The sequence below is a fragment of the Cervus elaphus genome, chromosome X (genome assembly GCF_910594005.1).
Source record: "Cervus elaphus chromosome X, mCerEla1.1, whole genome shotgun sequence".
Lineage (NCBI taxonomy): Eukaryota > Metazoa > Chordata > Mammalia > Artiodactyla > Cervidae > Cervus > Cervus elaphus.
The window spans coordinates 40480187-40500275 of record NC_057848.1 but is presented as its reverse complement, the minus strand read 5'-3'; the positions used below and the strand labels follow the sequence as shown (position 1 = coordinate 40500275).

The 20089-nt window shown below is 38.3% G+C and overlaps 1 long non-coding RNA gene across 1 annotated transcript in view; it reads left to right on the top strand.

Moving 5' to 3' along the window:
- Positions 1-8935, top strand: part of LOC122689185 — a 376442-nt gene extending 367507 nt beyond the window's left edge. Inside the window, exons 3-4 of the long non-coding RNA XR_006339732.1 lie at positions 4703-4800; positions 8891-8935. This is a non-coding gene — a long non-coding RNA (uncharacterized LOC122689185). The remainder of the gene's footprint in view (positions 1-4702; positions 4801-8890) is intronic.
- Positions 8936-20089: the final 11154 nt, after the last annotated feature.

Here is a 20089-nt window from a genome sequence, read left to right as displayed (position 1 = left end):
CAGGAAGGATTGAGTGGCTTGTCAGTAGTAGACATTGCTCCTAAGAGGTCAAGTAAAATGAGAATAGTAAAGTTTATTTAAATTAGAGACACTGGTAACCTCAGCCAGATCTATTTTTATAGAGGAATGGGGCAGAAAGCTTAAAAAAAAAAAAAAAAAAAAGAAAGCTAAATTATCACAGTGGGTTGGTGGCAGATAAAGAACTGGGGACAGTGGATAATAGTCACTTTTAAAGATTTTTGGCTGGTAAAAATACAAAACAGAGATATAGGTGGAAGTGGCCCAAGGAAGAAGAGGAGTTATGGAAGGCTTTTTAAAAAATCACGGGCACAGGCATTCCCTGGCAGTTCAGTATTTAGGACTCTGTTGTTTCACTGCTGGGTTCAATACCTGGTCAGGGAACTAAGATCCTGCAAGCTGCTCAGGGCAGCTAAAACCAAAAAAGAAAAAAAAGGAGGGCAAATGGCTTCCCAGGTGGCACTAGTAGTAAAGAACCAGCCTGCCAGTGCAGGAGACATAAGAGACCCGGGTTTCATCCCCTGGAGGAGGGCATGGCAACCCACTCCAGTATTCTTGCTGGAGAATCCCAGGGACACAGGAGCCTGGTGGGTTACAGCCCATAGGGTCGCAAAGAGACACGGCTGAAGTGACTTAGCACACACAGCACGCATTACAATATTTATAACAGTCTTGTGCTTGAGATGGCTCTTGAGATCACTTATTTTGAGGCAAACTCTATCAAAACCAAAGAAATAAAAACTCAAAACGCATCACTTAACTCTTTTGTACTATTATCTATACATGAGATTGTTTATATTGATTGTAACTGTGTGCTGGGAATATTATCTGTAATGTTTACTACTACTACACATCTCTACTCTATATTCAGTAACTTCACGTGGGTCACTTGAACTTGGCCATGGAATTCCAAAATATTTACACCACAGAAATTCGTAAATACTAGGTAGGAATAATGGCTCAATTTGCTAAAGTTTGTTGTTGTTATTGACTATCTAGTGAATACATGATAGAGAATATCTTAAAGCTGATTAAACTTTAAAATTATGTCTAAGACCATGACTCTGAATAGTACAAAACAGTAGAAAAACAGTACAAAAAATTGAGGAACTACTATTCCAGTATTCAACAGATACAGCTGAAAATTCACTCACATCACTGAAGAACATGCTGTTTTGACACTTCATTTTTTCACTTTCATCTTATTTGCTTATAGAAACAATATCAGTCAAAATTCATGCCACAACTACATTCATTTGTTAATTACAACCACAGGTTGGCTATGAATACACAAGTTCATCAAAAGCAATGAAAGCATTCAGTGAGAATCAATTGATTATATGGAATTTATAATAAGGAGTATAGGCTATTTTATTATTTGTAAATTGTTTGCTACACATACTGTCTGTTAGTAACATCTATGCTCGTGCACATACATGCATGCACTTCTCTAGATAGCCAGTTATTAAACATTTATTATCACATTTATATCAATGAGTCATAATAAAACAGATCAGCAAAATTTTTTAAAAATCCACATATTTTGTTAAGTTACTATTCTTTGAAAATGGAAATGACCTTAAATCATGGACAAGACAATATGGGCCTGGGGCAAGAATCAGAATATAGATATAAAATATATATGCAAGAGATGTCCAATTTAGTAAAGTACATGGCTGGGGTAAAGTTCAGAGGACATTGAGTTTACCAGCTTAGATCAATAACCTAGACTCACACCAGACCATGATTAAAACTCAAGCAGTTCATTTCATTTGTCATTCAATTAAGGCTCTGTAATAAAAGTAATAAATACTTAATGTGGACCAGCCACTGTGCTAAATATTTTAAGAATCCCTATACGATAGGTATTATTACTACTGCCATGATATGAGCAGAGGAAAGCAGTGCTTACAGAGATTTATTAACTTGCACAAATTTACAGAGCTATTTAGTAGAGGAGCTAGCATTTGACACTAGCATTGTTCTGCCTGACACTAATTGTAATTTTGCTGGTGCTCCTAACCACTGTATACCCCTGCATCTCTTTTTTCCCCCCTTATTAAGGTATAATTAACAAATAAAAGCTGAATATATTTAAAGTGTATGGGCTGATATTTTTAATATAGGTATACTTTGTGAAATTATCACACAACATTGCTGTATACTAGATCTCTAGATCTTACCTTGTATAATTGAAACTTTGTACTCCTCAACCAGAATCTCCCCACTTGTTACTTCACCCAAACCCAGGCAGTCAGTATTCTATTCTGTTTCTATGAGTTAGACTTTTTTAGATTCCACATTTCAGTGAGATCTCATATATACCTCATATTTTGTTTATCCATCAGTGGACACTTAGGATGTTTCCATATCCTGGCTACTGTGACTAATGCTGCAATGAATATGGTAATGAGCAGAGCGCAGACCTCTCTTTGTCATCCTGATTTCATTTCCTTTGAATATATACCTAAAAGTAGAATTGTTGGATCATTCTATAGTTCTATTTTTAATTTTTTGAGGAATCTCCATTGTTTTCCATAATGACTATACCAATCTACATCCCTAACAGCAAAAGTATAAAGGTACTCTTTTTTTCATATCCTTGCCATCACTTGTTATCTTTTGACCTTTGATAAAAGATATTGTAACAGATGTGACGTGATATCGTGCTGTGGTTTTGATTTGCATTTCCCTGAAAGTCAGTGATGTTGAGCACCTTTTCGTATACCTGTTGGGTCATTTGTAAGTCTTCTTTGGAGAAATGTATATTCAGGTCATTTGCTCATTTTTTTTCATATTGGGTTATTTGGGTTTTTCCTACTGAGTTGTGTAAGTTCCTTATATGTTTGGGATATTAATCCCTTATCTGATACATGGCATACAAATTATTTTCTCCTATTCTGTAGATTGTCTTTTCACTCTGTTGATTTTTGTTTCCTTTGCTGAGCAAAAGGCTTTAGTTAGGTGCAATCCCATTTTACTGCTTTCATAGTTCCCTCATCTTTGAATTTTGACAATGTTATTACAGTACGTCTGGGTATAATCTTCTTTGGATTGACTCTCTTTTTAGTCCTTAGAGCTTCATTGTACTTGATATTCATTCCCCTTCCAAGTTTTAAAAAGTTTTCATTCGTTATTTCATTAAACAAGTTTTGTCTTTTTTTCTCTTCTCTTGTTGAGACTTTCATAATTCATGTGTTTTTTTTTTCATTTTGATGGTGTCCCATAAGTCGTATAAGGTTTTTTTTTTTTTTACTCTTTTCACTATTTTTCCTTTCTGTTCATCTAATGGTATAATTTCAAATGATTTGTCTTCAAAGCTAAATAATTTAGGATTTATGTTTGTAAAAGCATGTTGACAAGAATTTAATGTTATGCTTGCATTTTTACAATTATAGTATAAATATAAAACACAAAATCTTCAGTGTTAAACACTGATATCCCATGGTTGCCCTGGATTTAGATAGAGGTAGTTTATATTTTCATAGAAGGAAACTTTCAAAGTTCTGTCAGTGGTTATAGCATGTACTATTATTCTTCATCAAAATCGTCATGAAATCTAAAAGGGTAGTATTGGTTATTATTTTTTTTCTTGAATATTCTAAAATAGGCCAGTTTCAGTTAGCATTCAGATTCTCAGAGCATGAAAGATACATGGAATACTCAAGAATATGGTTTAACACATTTAGGTTAAATTTGCTTATAGTTACAAGAGAAATGCCTTCGACTTTCAGATACTGAAAGAAAATACCCTATGAAAACATGAAAGGCATTTTGGGCCAAGTTACTTCTTAGTGAAAATAAATATATTATCTTGATCAATGTTTAAATAAACATCTTAAAAGCATTAAAAAGCTTTACAATTGTTAAACTATTCCAACTCCTAAGAAATAAGAAATTTTCAAATTAGGCAGTTAGAAAATGTTTTAATCTCAAATTCCCTTTAAATGCTGGACATATAATTTGATACCTAAGAAGACTCTGGCTGAATTATTTGATAATATTTATAGGGTGATACTTCTCCTGGTAGACATGTTTCACACCACCATTTTTAATTAATGCTGGGAAAACACTTGATAATTTTAAATATGATTAATGATAAACTGTTAATCCATTAATCAGCCTATTTAGAAATTTAGATGACGTAAGGTTCAATAAAGGTAACAATCTGATAATTGCCCAATGTGCAATTCTGCCCATTAGAAACACTAAGTCACAAACTTGATATTCCACCCAGTTGCATTACATATTTCCATGTATGTGATTTGATCTATCATACAATAGGTACACAATGTCCTCCTTTATAATTATTTAAGAGCAGCTCAGTGGTTTAGGAGGTTAGTTAGTAAAATACAAGGAACATAGTGGAAAAGTACCAAATAGCACTTAAAACCAATACCCATACTCATGGTCATAAACAAAGAATATTAAGTTTTGTGTAATTTGCCTTTCTTTAGAACATAAAGCCATTAATTTGAATCTGAGGTATATACACAATACGCAAACAACCTTATGCAAAATACTTTTTGTAAGTTATATTTTAAAATATTAGAAACTAAATGTCTGTGTTGATTTGTCTTTTGACTAAATGTAACAAGAAGGGAATAGCATTCAACTAGGGAGGGCAATACTGATAATAAAGCTCTTATACTGATGAATGTCTTCCTCTCTTTCTACCTAATAGGCTACACAATGTCCTAAAAGGACCTGTGATGAGAAAAATGTCAAGCGCAGCTTTAAGACCTTGTGTCGAAAGAAGCTAATGAGAAAGCAGATTGGAAGGTAAGACTTCATGTTTGTTTTGAAATAAGTGGTCTTAAACTTTTTCTAGAAGAAGAAAATTTAGTTCATGTTTATCTATCTATCTAAACCACTAGGTTTTACCACTTTCAGGTAAAATCCAGCACTTGGTTTATACAGTCTACGAGAAGAGATCAGTAGAGGTCATCTAATCTTAAATTGTGAAATCATTCAAATCCTTAACATAGTCTCTACCCAGTAAGAGCACAGCATATCTGGATAGGTCACTGGTGATCGCTAATGAAAGTCAGTTCCCCAAACTGGGAGATTTCTGCTACAGTCATGCATTATTCAACATCTTGTTTACTAGTAAGTCAGCAATCCAGCCTTCCTTAAGACCTTATGGGCTAACATTTTATAGAGAGTTCTCTAATTATAGAAATCCTTGGTCTGTACTGTCCACAATAGAGACATCACTTGGCTGACAAAGCAAAGACAAAAGCAGAGACATCAAAAAGCCAAGAGACAAAAGCAGAGACATCACTTTTGCTAACAAGGTCCATATAGTCAAAGCTATAGTTTTTCCAGTAGTTGTATAGATGTGAGAGTTGGACCATAAAGGAGGCTGAGCGCCAAAGAATGGATGCTTTTGAATTATGGTGCTGGAGAAGACTCTTGAGAGTCCCTTGGACAGCAAGGAGATCAAACCAGTCTATCCTAAAGGAAATCGACCCTAAATATTCATTGGAAGGACTGATGCTGAAGCTCCAATATTTTAACCATCTGATGCAAAGAGCTGACTCATTGGAAAAGACCTGATGCTGGGAAAGATTGAAGGCAAAATGAGAAGAGAGTGGCAGAGGAGGAGATGATTGGATGGCATCACCCATTCAATGGACATGAATTTGAGCAAACTCTTGAAGCTAGTGAAGGACAGAGGAGCCTGGCATGCTTCGGTTCCTGGGGTCACAAAGAGTTGGACACAACTTAGTGACTGAACAGCAACTGTTCACAACTATTACAAACTCTGTGTTAGTATAGAAAGTGTTCCAGGAAGAAGGAAGAGATTCTTGGCCACTAGTATTCCACATTAGGAAGCATGTATCAGTACCTCTTCTACATTACTTCATTCACAGAAAATTGGTAAAGGATGGCACTTTTCCTTTCATTATCCACCCCAACAATGACAACAGTGTGCTCCTGGTGACTGAATAGTCTCCATATCCTGGTGAAGAGGATTCCCATTCTTGGGCAGCTGACCCCCTTTCCAGCCACTGGGTGACCTAGACACTCCCAGCTCAGGCGGAAGTGGAGGAGGAAGATGTGCTAGAGCCTGTACTTTTGCTGCTGCTACTGAACTGATTGATGGCCAGTTTCCTAGGAACCAGAAGGAGGCTGAAACTGAAGCAACACTGCCTCTGGCACACTCTTCTGGCTTATAGACATGGTCTCCTTGTTCTCTGTCATGAGCCTCATGGATCACTGTCCTCCTCTAGCTCAGGTGCCTTGTCTTGAAATTCAATAATTCTTTTTTTCTGATTGATCGAGTCTGCTGTTGAAGTTCTCCATTGAATTTTTCATTCTTTATTTCTATTGTATTCTTCAGCACCACAATTTCTGCTTGGTTCTTTTTCCTGGTTTCTATCTCATTGTTGGAATTCTTGTCTTTCTTTGTGTTGTTTTCTTGATATTGTTATCTGTAATATGTCATCTCCTGTAGCTCACTAACAATTTGTCAATCTTTATAAAAATTTATAATGCATGTATCATTTGATTCCCAAGTAATCTGTCATACAAAAACCTCAAAAGCAGGCAAAACAGAGTTTTCAGTAGCATTGTTTTAGTAGGGAAAAGTTGGCAACGGATTGGTTAAATTAGTCATAGTTCAATTCTGCTATACAGCTGTTATATAGAATACCACATAGCTAGTAAAGTGGGTTGTAGTATTATATCTATAGATACTGCCATGGAAAAGCTCCTGAAGATACATTATTAAGCAAATAATTTACAACACAAAATGCAGGTTTTCATGCCAGGTGGCCATGTAAACAACATATGAGACTCAATGGGTTAGTTTGCTAGTCAGATGATTAGATATAGCTGTTTGTGGATGCATAGAACCAACCTGAAAATATATACATGTGCTAATATGAGGCGTTTTGAAAAAACAGTGGGCTGAAAAATGGGACTACACTTATTTTTTCCTTTGTTGCCTATACAATACATTAAAACATAATGGGTATATATTTATTTTATAGAAAGTAGCTTCCACATTGTATTTTTGTTACTGCCAGAATCAAAGGCTGCAGAGTCAGTAATTAATAATTTTAGTGTGTTTGGTACATAGTAAGATAGGGGTGAGTCCCTGGGTTTACTTTTTGTCAGAGGAGCCAGATTAAGACACAAAGTCAGGTTAGTTAAGTACGTATATGAGGATCTAGAATGTTCTTGATAATCCCAGCTGCCAGTGACAAGAGCTTTATTTGAACACTGAAGTAGAAATATGTTAGATATAGTGTCTTATAAGGCCATTAAATCTTCCTAATTTCCATAATGGAATGGCATGTGGAAAGGTGAGGAAAAATCATAGATAGATTCTTAAACTCATAGAAATGCATAGTAGTGTTCAAACTCTTTCAGCTTTCAACTTTACTACTGTTAGTGTGCAAAACTGAGAGAAACTATAAATGTTTCTGACACATTTTGACAATTGTTTCAATGCATATAAGCAGACAGAAAAATAGCATCCTAGTAACCCTTCAAGTATCAGGTAAGCTACTCAGCTGACACCTACAAAGTCATTTCTAGAAGTGATTTCCCCTGTTCTAACCTACAGTCTCATAGTATTGTTAAAACTTGACCCCATTTTAATACTGATTTCACGGTCTTTTAATTAAATCCAGTTCAAAGAAAGGACTCGGTTCCTGAGCCATATGCATCACATCTGGGGCAACGGAAATAATAATGCTCTTGATTTAATGCAATGTCTCTCTTTCCTGAACATTTTTGGTGGGAAACAGGTGGTAAGCTAATAGAAGAGGATGAGCAGTTGGGTATCCAGGGGAAGTTATACTAAATATTGAAAGGATAATGATTTTAAAAGAATATGAAAGTATAAATGAAAAGTATACTTAAGCAAGGAGAAGAGAAATTTAACAAGAGATGTCTAAATCGATAACATCTCACAAACTGATCATTAACTAATATTAATAATTCAGGTTTGACAGAATGGATGAATAGGTATCTCTTTCTTTCTTCCATTTCAGTTCAGGTAGGGTGTCCCTAAAATGGTCCCATATGTATTAAACACATATGTTAAATTAAATTAAATTATTAAATACATATGTATTTAACCTTTCTGAGACAAATGCCCTAGTATAATCCTTCCTCCAGTGTGGAATGGAACTGGTGATTTGCCTCAAACAGAATATAGCAAAAATGATATAATAGAAAGTCATTTCTCGAGGTCAGTTTATAAAAATACTCTGGCTTCCATTTTACTTGCCATTTCTCACACTATCTCATTCATATTCTTTCTCTGCCATTGCTCAGGCAGAAGTCAACTATCATCTTCTCAGTAATTCAAGTAGTAAGGGACTGATATCACTAGCCATAGCCAGGGAGGAACTTAACTAAACACCAAGCAGGTAAGCTGGGAAGTGAATCTTTTCCGGTCTGCAAAATGCCATGTGACTGAGCTTGAAAGCCAAGTCCTCCCTCTTTTGAGTTGTGTTAGAGAGCTTCAACCAGAGATTCCACCACATTCTTGACCCACAGAAACTGTGAGATAATAGATGCTTGCTGTTTTAAACCACTAATTTGGGGGGTAACTTGTTATGCAACAATAAAAATTATTTGGGTTGTCCAAAAAGTTCCCTTGAATTTTTCCATAAGCTGTAACAGAAGAACTCAAATGAACTTTTTGACCAATCCAATATTTAGTGCATTTTTTTTTCTGAAAAAAATATATTTAGGTTAAGTTTCATAAATCATTCCATTTAAATATATGAGAGGAGGAAGCTCCCTATTTATTCAGAGGTGGGGTTTTTTTTTGCAAAGAAAAGAGAATTCAATAAAGTGGATTCATATTAATTATTGTGTTAAATTCTGTTTTCCTATAACAATTCTTAAGGTATGGCATCTGCCTGCAACACAGGAGACCTGGGTATACTCCCTGGGTCGGGAAGATCCTCTGGAGAAGGGAATGGCAGTCCACTACAGGATTCTTGCCTGGAGAATCCCATGGACGGAGGAGACTGGCAGGCTACACAGTCAATGGGATCACAAATAGTTGGACACAACTGAGCAACTAACGGTACTACTACTAAGGTATGGCATAGTTTAGTGGATACACTTTAACTAGAAATATGGTGACTAGGTCATAAATGAAAATATGCAGACTAATATGTCAAATTTTGTTGAATTCTTTCTGTTTGTCAGGTAGCAAAGTGTCTTTTTTAAACATGTATTTATTACAATAAGTAGAAGATATTAAGAAGAGGTAGCAAAATGGTTGTCTGAGGAGGCCTTACAAATAGCTGAGAAAAGAAGAGAAACTAAAGGCAAAGGAGAAAAGGAAAGATATATCTGAATGCTGAGTTCCAAAGAATAGCAAGGAGAGATAAGAAAGCCTTAAGTGATTGATGCAAAGAAATACAGGGAAACAATAGAATGGGAAAAACTAGAGATGGCTTCAAGAAAATTATAGATACCAAGAAACATTTCATGCAAAGACGGGCACAATAAAGGAAAGAAACAATGTGGACCTAATAGAAGCAGAAGATATTAAGAAGAGGTGGCAAGAATACGTGGAAGAACTATACAAAAGGGATCTTACTGACCCAGATAACTGCGATGGTGTGATCACTCACCTAGAGCCAGACATCCCGGAATGTGAAGTCAAGTGGGCCTTAGGAAGCATCACTAAGAACAAAGCTAGTGGAGGTGATGAAATTCCAGCTGAGCTATTTCAAGTCCTAAAAGATGATGCTATGAAAGTGCAGGACTCAATATGCCAGCAAATTTGGAAAACTCAGCAGTGGCCACAGGACTGGGAAAGGTCAGTTTTCATTCTAGTTCCAAAGAAAGGCAATGCCAAAGAATGCTCAAACTACCACACAGTTGCACTCATCTCACACGCTATCAAAGTAATGCTCAAAATTCTCCAAGCCAGGTTTCAAAAGTATGTGAACTGAGAACTTCCAGATGTTCAAGCTGGATTTAGAAAAGGCAGAGGAACCAGAGATCAAATTGCCAACATCCATTGGATCATCGAAAAAACAAGAGAATTCCAGAAAAATATCTACTTCTGCTTTATTGATTACGCCATAACCTTTGACTGTGTAGATCACAACTAACTGTGGAACAGATGGGAATACCAGACCACCTGACTTGCCTCCTGAGAAATCTGTATGCAGGTCAAGAAGCAACAGTTAGAACCAGACATGGAACAACAGACTGATTCCAAATTGGGAAAGGAGTACATCAAGGCTGTATATTGTCACCCTGCTTATTTAACTTATATGCAGAGTACATAATGTGAAATTCTGGGCTGGATACAGTGCAGTCTGGAATCAAGATTGCTGGGAGAAATATCAATAATCTCAGATATGCAGATGACACCACCCTTATGGCAGAAAGTGAAGAGGAACTAAAGAGCCTCCTGATGAAGGTGAAAGAGGAAAGTGAAAAAGCTGGCTTAAAACTCAGCATTCAGAAAACTAAGATCATGGCATCCGATCCCATCACTTCATGGCAAAGAGATGGCAAAACAATGGAAACAGTGACAGACTTTCTTTTCTTGGGCTCCAAAATCACTTCAGATGGTGAGTGCAGCCATGAAAATAAAAGATGCTTGCTCCTTGGAAGAAAAGCTATGACCAACCTAGACAGCATATTAAAAAGCAGAGACATTACTTTAGTGACAAAAGCTCCATCTAGTCAAAGCTATGTTATTTTTCAGTAGTCATGTATGGATGTGAAAGTTGCACCATAAAGAAATGATGAACTGTGGTGTTGGAGAAGACTCTTGAGAGTCCCTTGGACTGCAAGGAGATCCCACCAGTCCATCCTAAAGGAAATCAGTCCTGAATATTCATTTGAAGTACTGATGCTGAAGCTCCAATACCTTGGCCACCTGATGCAAAGAGCTGACTCATTGGAAAAGACCCTGATACTGGGAAAGGTTGAAGGCAGGAGAAGAAGGGGACGACAGAGGATGAGATGATTGGATGGCATCGCCGACTTGATGCACATGAGTTTGAGCAAGCTCCGGGAGTTTGTGATGGGCAGAGAAGCCTGCTGTGCTGCAGTCCATGGGGTCACAAAGAAGCGGACTTGACTGAGCGACTGAACTGATTACAGTATTTAATGTTCACCCCAAAAAGCTAAGTAGATTTTTTTATTCCCATTTAACACATAAAGAAAGAAGCATGGAGGGCCATAGAGCTTAAGCCACTTGCCCAAAATCATACAGCACGAAGATTCAAACTTGGGCAATCAGAATCTAGAAGCCACCATCTCAACCACAACAGTGTACCAACTCTCCTAAGAACCCATGTTCAATCCCCAGACTGCCTTTCTTGTCGGAGTGTTATATTCTCTTTGGTCACAAAGCTCCAAAATTTTAGATGCTAGGTGTAAATATTAATGAGGAGAAACATCATTAACATGTAGTGAATCAGAGATTCCATGGGAGATATTACAATTAGAGTAGTTAAGAATGAGGACTCAATCCTATGACAACAGTAGCAGGAAGAGGCAGGGGGAGAAACTGATGTTACCAGAGCTTGGTGAGAACAGCAGCCATCAAAGGAGGCAGCCCAACAGGATCAGGGTCCATGGAACAACATGGCCACCATTTGAACTGTGCCAAGGCAAGTGATGGGTGGTACGAACAAATATCCCGACTGGTCTCTTCCTCTGATTTCCTGACACTTCCCCACATGGGCCAGACCCAACTGCAAACCAGAGGGCAAGGACCCCTGGTTGATGGAGGCCACTCTCAGAACACAGAACAAGGCAGAGATGGGAGAAATTAGATTTGGCTGGCTTACCACCTCTCCTAATTAAAAGATGCTTTTTGTTTGTTTGTTTGTTTTTTAATGAGAACTCTCAGTTCAGTTCAGTCATTCAGTTGTGTCCGACTCTTTGCGACCCCATGAATCGCAGCACGCCAGGCCTCCCTGACCATCACCAACTCCCGGAGTTTACTCAAACTCATGCCCATCGAGTCGGTGATGCCATCCAGCCATCTCATCCTCTGTCGTCCCCTTCTCCTGCCCCAATCCCTCCCAGCATCAGGGTCTTTTCCAATGAGTCATCTCTTCGCATGAGGTGGCCAAAGTATTACAGTTTCAGCTTCCGCATCAGTCCTTCCAATGAACACCCAGGACTGATCTCCTTCAGAATGGACTGGTTGGATCTCCTTGCAGTCCAAGGGACTCTCAAGAGTCTTCTCTAACACCATAGTTCAAAGCATCAAATTTTTGGCGCTCAGCTTTCTTTACAGTCCAACTCTCACATCCATACATGACCACTGGAAAAACCATAGGCTTGACCAGACAGACCTTTGTTAGCAAAGTAATGTCTCTGCTTTTTAATATGCTATCTAGGTTGGTCATAACGTTCCTTCCAAGGAGTAAGCGTCTTTTAACTTCATGGCTGCAATCACCATCTGCAGTGATTTGGGAGCCCCCAAAAATGAAGTCACTGTTTCCACTGTTTCCCCATCTATTTCCCATGAGTTGAAGGGAACAGATACAATGATCTGAGTTTTCTCAATGTTAAGCTTTAAGCCAACTTTTTCACTCTCCTCTTCCATTTTCATCAAGAGGCTTTTTAGTTCCTCCTCACTTTCTGCCAGAAGGGTGGTGTCATCTGCATATCTGAGGTTACTGATATTTTTCCCGGCAATCTTGATTCCAGCTTGTGCTTCTTCCAGCCCAGCGTTTCTCATGATGTACTCTGCATATAAGTTAAATAAGCAGGGTGTCAATATACAGCCTTGACGTACTCCTTTTCCTATTTGGAACCAGTCTGTTGTTCCATGTCCAGTTCTAACTGGTGCTTCCTGACCTGCATACAGGTTTCTGAAGAGGCAGGTCAGGTTGCCTGGTATTCCCATCTCCTTCAGAATTTTCCACAGTTTATTGTGATCCACACAGTCGAAGGCTTTGGCGTAGTCAATAAAGCAGAAATAGATGTTTTTCTGGATCTCACTTGCTTTTTCGATGATCCAGCAGATATTGGCAATTTGATCTCTGGTTCCTCTGCCTTTTCTAAAACCAGCTTGAATATCTGGAAGTTCACGGTTCACGTATTGCTGAAGCCTGGTTTGGAGAATTTTGAGCATTACCTTACTAGCGTCTGAGATGAGTGCAATTGTGCAGTAGTTTGAGCATTTTTTGGGATTGGAATGAAAATGAACCTTTTCCAGTCCTGTGGCCACTGCTGAGTTTTCCAAATTTGCTGGCATATTGAGTGCAGCACTTTCACAGCATCATCTTTCAGAATTTGAAATAGCTCAACTGGAATTCCATCACATCCACTAGCTTTGTTTGTAGTGATGCTTTCTAAGGCCCACTTGACTTCACATTCCAGGATCTCTGGCTCTAGGTCAGTGATCACACCATTGTGATTATCTGGGTCATGAAGATCTTTTTTGTACAGTTCTCCTGTGTATTCTTGCCACCTCTTCTTAATATCTTCTGCTTCTGTTAGGTCCATACCATTTCTGTCCTTTATTGAGCCCATCTTTGCATGAAATGTTCCCTTGGTATCTCTAATTTTCTTGAAGAGATCTCTAGTCTTTCCCATTCTGTTGTTTTCCTCTATTTCTTTGCATCGATCGCTGAGGGAGGCTTTCTTATCTCTCTTGGCTCTTCTTCGGAACTCTGCATTTAAATGGGAATATCTTTCCTTTTCTCCTTTTCTTTAGCTTCTCTTCATTTCACAGGTATTTGTAAGGCCTCCTCAGACAACCATTTTGCCTTTTTGCATTTCTTTTCCGTAGGCATGGTCTTGATCCCTGTCTCCTGTACAATGTCACGAATCTCCGTCCATAGTTCATCAGGCTCTCTGTCTATCAGATCTAGTTCCCTAAATCTATTTCTCACTTCCACTGTATAGTCATAAGGGATTTGATTTAGGTCATACCTGAATGGTCTAGTGGTTATCCTTACTTTCTTCAGTTTAAGTCTGAATTTGGCAATAAGGAGTTCATGATCTGAGCCGCAGTCAGGTCCCAGTCTTGTTTTTGCTGACTATATAGAGCTTCTCCATCTTTGGCTGCAAAGAATATAATCAGTCTGATTTTGGTGTTGACCATCTGGTGATGTCCATGTGTAGAGTCTTCTCTTGTGTTCTTGGAAGAGGGTGTTTGCTATGAGCAGTGCGTTCTCTTGGCAAAACTCTATTAGCCTTTGTCCTGCTTCATTGCATACTCCAAGGCCAAATTTGCCTGTTACTCCAGGTGTTTCTTGACTTCCTACTTTTGCATTCCAGTCCCCTATAATGAAAAGGACATCTTTTTTGGGTGTTAGTTCTAAAAGGTCTTGTAGGTCTTCATAGAACCGTTCAACTTCAGCTTCTTCAGCATTACTGGTTGGGGCATAGGCTTGAATTACCATGACATTGAATGGTTGGCCTTGGAAACAAACAGAGATCATTCTGTCATTTTTGAGATTGCATCTAAGTACTGCATTTTGGACTCTTTTGTTGACCATGATGACTACTCCATTTCTTCTAAGGGATTCCTGCCCACAGTAGTAGATATAATGGTCATCTTAGTTAAATTCACCCATTCCTGTCCATTTTAGTTCACTGATTCCTAGAATGTCAACATTCACTCTTGCCATCTCCTGTTTGACCACTTCCAATTTGCCTTGATTCATGGGCCTAACATTCCAGATTCCTATGCAATATTGCTCTTTACAGCATCAGACCTTGCTTCTATCACTAGTCCCATCCACAACTGGGTGTTGTTTTTGCTTTGGCTCCATCTCTTCATTCTTTCTGGAGTTATTTCTCCACTGATCTCCAGTAGTATATTGGGCATCTACCAACGTGGGGAGTTCCTCTTTCAGTATCCTATCCTTTTGCCTTCTCATACTGTTCATGGGGTTCTTAAGGCAAGAATACTGAAGTGGTTTGCCATTCCCTTCTCCAGTGGACCATTCGGTCAGACCTCTCCACCATGACCCAACCGTCTTGGGTGGCCCCACACGGCATGGCTTACTTTCACTGAGTTAGACAAGACTGTGGCCTTGTGATCAGATTGGCTAGTTTTCTGTGATTATAGTTTTAGTGTGTCTGTCCTCTGATGCCCTCTGGCAACACCTACCGTCCTACTTGGGTTTCTCTTACCTTGGACGTGGGGTATCTCTTCACGGCTGCTCCAGCAAAGCGCAGCCGCTGCTCCTTACCTTGGAGGAGGGGTATCTAGAAGAGGCTAAATTCCAATCCCACTGGGCCAGTAGTTTTTTGTGTAATTTGGGTTAAGTGATATACCCTCTTTCAGATTCATTTCATCAAATGTAAACAAGTGACTATTAAATGTCCCTCCCTCATAAAGCTGGTGTAAGTATCAAATGAGACAATAAATACATGGACAGATTTGGAACAGTCCCTAAATACAGTAAGCACTTAATAAATGTTAACAATTATTGTGATAATATCTGACAGAGGAGAAAAGAATTGAACACAGAGTTTTAGGCTCTCTTCTTTCCAGAGGAAAACAGCTATCCAAATAAGTGGAGAAAGTAGGTTAAAGGAGAAATACCGTGAAAGAAAGTGGGATGTCTTGATATCCTACAAAGCCAAATGTGCTTTGCATACAAAATTTTGTTAACCTTCACAGCCGACTAAGTAAATAGTATTCTTGTTTTACAAGTGAGGAAGCTTTAATGAAAGAACTTAACCAAGGTTTAGAAAGCTGCCAGGTAACAGAGGAAGCACCAGTGGGTATTCACATCAAGGAACATCTGACTCTCTCTTTCACCATGAGAGACTTCTCGGTTATAAAAACCAGAGGAATGGAGGAATTATCCTAAATTGTGAAGGCTTGTCCCGTCATTTAGTTAAATTTAGGTGTTCCTTATATTCCATCTTTACACACACATCACTGCCTGCCTGGTGCAAGCTTCTGAGCAAGATACACCAGGCAGGGCTGTGCCCAGCCAAGGGAGAAAAGAGGCTGGAATCCAGCCCATGATCCACCCAATAGCATTCATTTGCCAAAGAGGTATTTTTTCTAGTTAACACATTAGTGAAATATGAGCTAACGGAGGCCCTAAAATAATGGTGATGGACATGACCATTTCCCACAATCTACTGAAAATTCAGATTGTGCCTCCATGATCTGATAGAACAAACCTGAATTGTTTAGTATCTAGAGATGTTGAGTGAGAGCTACCTGGCCTAGGGGTAAAGGAGGATGGCATTAAGATGTAAAATCCTGAAGAGATGGCCAGAGGTAAGCTGTATCCAAAAGAATTTAGGTAAAGTAACTAAACTGATATGGAAATGTATCTACCTGTAGCCCAAGATTACTCACTCTGTGGGATTCACTTGTTACACTCTTAACTATTGCCTTGACTTAACACTGATGAAGATAAATGGCAGGCTTTCTTGTGCTGAGGGGCGGGAGGGGAACTGTGTTTACAAGGCTGTTAGCTAAAGAAAGGGACTCAGGGTTCATTTCAGCCTAGGGTTGGAAGAAGCAAACTAACATAGGGTGGCCTCTGCTGTTTCACCACAACTTATTTCTTACTCTTTACTGAGTTATTTGGAGCATTGTTTTCTACATCTTTAATTTTACAATTCAGTTTCCTAAATGGAATTATAACAACATAAGGCTAACTATGACCATGATTATATACTTTTTCATCTCATGGAACATTGACACAAAACTCTAATGAGGAGTATTTCTCATGAAACAACCACAAATTTCATTTTATCTTTTAGAGAGAGAGAGAGAAATTTGATCAGAAGAAATGAGTTTAATTAGGGATTCTGAATGATCAGTAGCATTGTCACTTCAGTTGTGAAAGATTCTCTTATTTTCTGAGGACTTTTCAAGTTATAAAAGAGGATATCATTTCTAAATGTATTAATATTTAGGGGAGAAAATGCATTTCTCCTTTATTAGCTTTGATATACATATAATGTCACAGTTGTAAGAAATTACTTCCTGATTTTTTATTGCAATGTAGTAGTCACAGTTACTCCAAGACATTTTCCAGCTGTTGTTATGGCATATTCAAAATAAGCAAGAGCCATAGCAGTGTGAAAGATTTGAGATAGATTTCGATGTAAAAAGAATTTAAGTCCTGGAGTCAGGGGGGTCCATTGGTATGCAATGGAAACTCACACTAGCATAAGCAATGGGGAGATTTTATTATAAAGATGCCCCTTTCTCCTAGACCCCAAGGGCAGAAATACAGCTGGGGCCTTAATGAGGTAGTGGAAACATGAATTGAAATGTCATCTGAAAACTATTCATCCTGTTTGTTTTTTTCTCTATTCTTGTGGCCTAATGGCCTTTCATTTTTGCTTTTGTTGGATGTTTTCATTTTTCTTTCTTGAAGGACTGGCTCTCATAGCTTATCTCTATACCTGGTGTGCAAGGGTTACCCCACAATCCTCAACTCATCTTTATGTTCTATGAGGAGACTAAAAATCACATTAGGCCAAATGTATTTGCTATTAAACCGTGATGGCCAACAAAGGAATGGAAATCATAGAAAGAAGAGTAATCTTTGGTATTTCGTCCTGCAGCGACCTGCTCTTGGGACCACATGCATACATCCCTCTTCTACAGTTTCTCCCATTCCAATGGGATAAATTCAGTCCCTGCTTATAGTATTTTAACAAAAGCTTTTATCCACTTATAAATAGATAACAAGGTAATCAAATGTTTCAGTGACAAATCCTTCCATTGAAAATTTAGGAAAAGATAAAGGGTGAAATAAAAGGAAATAGAGACAGTGTCCTATTGAAAGAGAAGTAGCATTGCTCTGTAATAGTTACCACTAACTCAGTGGTTCTGAAAATTGGGCATAACCTGGAGAAATTGTCAAAACCCAGATTACCAGAGCCAGGAATTCCCAGAGTTTCAGATTTAGCAAGCAAATGGTGGGGCACGAGTAGGTGTATTTCACCAAGTTTCCGGGGATCATATACAACTGTATTTGAGGCACTGTATCAGCAATATCCCTGTGTCAGCATATTTGTCATTATGTTTTTTGGCTGAGCACAAATTGGCTCTTAATTTTTCTCATACATAATTTAGAGATACTCTGCTGTACTAGAATCAGGCAGGCAGGCACTAATACAGGAAGGAAAAGGAAACTAACCAGAGCCTGATTGGTTTTGGAAAATACTGATTTATCCATTAAATAGCTGCTGATATTAGGCTCTCTTGCAGTTCCTTTCTGAGTCTGCTGCGCTGTATTTCTGTTGCTGCAGAAAAAGGAAAATGAAAACAAAGACAAAGCAAACAAAGAAAACCTGGCTTGATAAGATATTGCCGAGTAGATTGGTATGTTCCATAGAGCCATGCACTACTTAAGAATATTAAAATGGAAAGAATACACACTTGGTATAAAAAAATGTTTACAGTCTCATAAGGCACCATTTTATAAAAAGATTAACTAATTTACCTTCCCTTCAGGAGAAAAATATCTTGTGAGAAATAAAGATTTGAAATAAGAAAATAAATTCTTCGGGGTGTTTTACAGTTCTGTGTTCACTGAAAGCATCAGTTTTGAAAAAAAATCTCCTCTACATACTCTATGTCCTGGCTTCTTGTGTGTTAATATGATCAAGTGCCAAGCTGCTATATCTGTAGATACATGACACTATGCATTTGTCAAAACCCACAGAACTTCACAGCAGAGTGAACCTTAATGTCTATAAATTCAAAGTAAGTAATTTAGGAAGGAATGCAGACTGTGACAGAAAAATGTAATTCTATTAGGAATGCATGCAACAACCTCACTGAAGGAAGAGGGCACAAGAGATGCTGACAAAAGTAATTTGGGAAATGAGTGGAGATGGTAAACTTAAAGGCAACGGGAATAGTATGTAAACACTGTACTCTAGTTGATAAAATTATTTCCCATGGAAATACAGGTTAGCAATTCTGAGACCACTATACATGTATACTAGAATTGAGTCATTAAGTAAACAGATGGCAAATGGTGGGAGGTTACCAGCAATGGGAGCAGGTGTGAATGGTCATGGGGTAAAGGATCAGGAGGAAACATCAGTTTCGACTTATGTTTAGTTACATACTGATAGATGTGTATAGAAATCATTATATTCATGTATACACAGATTGATATACACATACATGTTTCATTGCTCTATCAGCTAAAAGGGCCTAGAAGCAATGACATCCCAGTGGCAGTGAGCATACCCAACAATCAGATCTTGGTTTTACTGTTTTCCTATAAGAGGAACCAAGACTCCTGGAGAAAGGCTGATTCAAAGATTGTGGCAAATAACATACAACAGATGGCTGGAGCATCTTTTAGTGCAACAAATTAAGGAAATGCTCCAAGAATCAGAATAATGGGAGTATGTGAAAAGGACACAGGAGCCAACAGGAAGAACTGTTAATGACCAAAGCTGGAACAATTCGAGTAACAAGATAAAATAACATTAAGTTACAGCTCAAAGTACAAAATATATAGCCATGAGTTTATACTGATATAAATGACTAGAAAATAAATGGGGTGAATAGACAAATTTCCTTGTGGAAGTTTATCCAGATATTCTGCTCTCACAGTGGAGGTTGTGCATAGTGGTATCCTTCCAAAGTGTAGAGTATGGAAAGCGGGTGACACAGTGACTGTACAGTGGAGAAGCCTGACAAACACTACCTCAGCCAGGTGGTCGAGGTTAACATCATCAGTAATGAGCCATGTGGAGAGCATGAACCCTTGATGTGATGTGATGAGAAGGGTGCTGCTGCTGCTGCTACTAAGTCGCTTCAGTCGTGTCCGACTCTGTGCAACCCCATAGACGGCAGCCCACCAGGCTCCTCTGTCCCTGGGATTCTCCAGGCAAGAGTACTGGAGTGGGGTGCCATTGTCTTCTCCGGATGAGAAGGGTACTATCTCCCTAAAACCTATAACTCCAGTCTAATCATGAGGAAAACATCAGGAAAATCCTGATTGAGGGACTTTTTACTACTTTCAGTAATCCTCAAAACTGTCAGGGTTATTAAAAAGCAAGTAAAGTTTGAGAACTGTCACAGCTATGTTACTTTCATGTATCAGAGACTGATTTAAATTCTCAATCCTCTTTTTTTTTTTGTTTAAGCTAC